At 45.5% G+C, this 2510-nt stretch overlaps 1 long non-coding RNA gene across 1 annotated transcript; it reads right to left on the reverse strand.

Annotated features, from left to right (window-relative positions):
• Window positions 1–213: 213 nt before the first annotated feature.
• On the reverse strand, window positions 214–2464 carry LOC120855895. The gene is made up of 3 exons (XR_005719335.1): window positions 2324–2464; window positions 1478–1661; window positions 214–1196 (listed from the first exon to the last, which is right to left on the reverse strand). It is a non-coding gene; the product is annotated as an uncharacterized LOC120855895 (long non-coding RNA).
• Between the last annotated feature and the right edge of the window lie 46 nt (window positions 2465–2510).

Raw genomic sequence — 2510 nt, forward strand, 5'->3', positions numbered from 1 at the left:
CTTATATCTTTCCTCTTCTTTGCTTTCGCTTCTCTTCTTTTCACAGCTATTTGTAAGGCCTCCTCAGACAGCCATTTTGCTTTTTTGCATTTATTTTCCATGGGGATGGTCTTGATCCCTGTCTCCTGTACAATGCCACGAACCTCCGTCCATAGTTCATCAGATACTCTGTTTATCAGATCTAGTCCCTTAAATCTATTTCTCACTTCCACTGTATAATCATATGATTTGATCATATTTGTAGAAGATAGGTTATAAACTTTTGGGCAAGAACCACACAGTATTATAAACTATATTAAATTATATAAAAGTACCCCAAATAAGAAAATCTAACATCCTAATATCATGTTTGCTTTAGACTGTAAATGGAAACCACCTTTCAGCCATTCCCAGATAACATCCATAACTCTCCTAACATGACTGCCACCCTGAAGTTGGTCCATCCTGTTCATATATTCTTATTATTTAAGAAACTATATCCATAAACAATAAAGTATTATTCTGCATTTTAATACTTTAAGCCAACAACATCTAATACAAACATAATATGAGCTATATGTGTAGTTTTAAATGTTAAAATAGGCATATTTTGCAAAGTAGAAACAAGTCAACTTTAATGTTATATTTAACCCAGTATAGCAAAAATATAATTTGAACTTGTAATTAATGTAAAAAAATTACTAAATTAATATTCTTAAGAAAAATGTTACCAAGTCTTTGAACACCTGCTGGTAGTTTATATATACTGGCATCTCAGTTCAGGTTTTAAGTTTAGACTTAACATTTAAGTCGAAAAAATAGATTGTTCCAAACATATTTAGAAGTTTTCCAATAAGTGAAATCAGTTTGAAATTTTTTAATGAATTAAAATGAACAATTCAGTTTTCATTCACAACCACATTTAAAGTGCTCGATATCCACATAAGGCAAGCAGACACCCTATTGGACGGTGCAGCTTGAAAAGAAAACAACACTCACCATTCAGCATTTTTTGCCCACTACATTTATTTAAAATGTTTTTCTTCCTTTGCTGTTTCTTAGAGGGCAACCCACTCCGGTGTTCTTGCCTGGAGAAGCCCAGGGACAGGGGAGCCTGGTGGGCTGCCGTCTCTGGGGTCGCACCGAGTCGGACACGACTGAAGCGACTTAGCAGCAGCAGCAGCAGCAGAGCGGAAGTGCACAGATGGACTGGATGGCTGTGAATTTCAGGGTAGATGACAGTTTACATTTTAAAAAACTCATCTATCACTCAGTTTACTCTGCAAATATAAAAGAGCTTTCAAAAAAAAAAAAAAGCCCTACTGCTTTCTATTTTTGTTTAAACAATGGGATTGAACGGGATATACATACTGATAAATGACGCGCTACTATTAGCAAAGGTGTAGCTTTCGTACCAGCCACTCCCAACCTTCCACACCGCCCTCCACAAGCAGGCGTACACACGTACATTCACACGCCCGCGCACATAGACACGTACACAGACACGCGTGCGCGCGCTCACGAGCCCGAAGCACCTCTTTCCCGGCGCTTTCGGCCGAGCGCGCGCCTTCGGTCTCTGGGAGCTCGTGGCTGACCGGAACTCGGAAGGTTCTGCTTTTTATTTTTCAAGTGTGATTAGACAGGTTCCCGGTTCCTTCGAGGACGAAGTGGAGGTGCCCGGGCTGGAGGCGGAAAGCAGCCCCTTTAAGTCCACTCATTCGGAGCTCCACCTCAGGAGGCTGTAGACAGAGTGCGCCCCGCAAGCCAGCGCGATCCTCGCACGGACAATGCTCGGATCTGGAGAGCCTCCAGTCCTCCTGCCGAAGGGGAGGTTGGGACGCACGTCACCCCCCCTGCCCACAGCCCCCGCAGGCGCCCTGATGGACCATCTCGGGCGTCAGTCTGCAGAGCTGCTACCCAGACCCCATGGGGTTAGACATGGGGCCTCTGGGACCCAAAAACTGCCAGAGCGCCGTTCTCCTTGGTTTGGGTTTCCCACAAAAACGTTGTTTAGTTGCTAAGTCGTGTCTGACTCTTGCAACCCCATGGACTGTAGCCCGCCAGGCTCCTCTGTCCACGGGCTTTTCTAAGCAACAATACTGGAGTGGGTTGCCATTTCCTTCTCCAGGGGATCTTCCTCACCCAGGGGTCGAACCCATGTCTCCTGCATCTGGCAGGCGGATTCTTTACCACTGAGCCACTTGGGAAGCCCCACAAAAGACGTCTTTACATCAAAAATTTTTTCACAGATACAAAAAAGGCCCGAAACTTTTTTCCCCGACACCTTCCCTCCCCTCGTATCCCCTCCCTTCCCACCCTCGCACCCGCTCCCCTCCCCTCCTACCCCCGCCTCCCGCCTTTTGTGCTTCGCTTCAGGAGTTAAGTGACCTCTTCGTCTAAAGTGCCAGCTCTGCAAAATCCAGGAGCTAAACACAGCTCAACTTCCCGGGAGCTACCAGAGCCAGAAAACATCACAACCCCTCCCCCCCCCTCAGCCCCCCGCCCCTGTTTTCGCAATGTATTACCGAAAA

Source organism: Oryx dammah, unplaced genomic scaffold (genome assembly GCF_014754425.2).
Source record: "Oryx dammah isolate SB20612 unplaced genomic scaffold, SCBI_Odam_1.1 HiC_scaffold_1, whole genome shotgun sequence".
NCBI lineage: Eukaryota > Metazoa > Chordata > Mammalia > Artiodactyla > Bovidae > Oryx > Oryx dammah.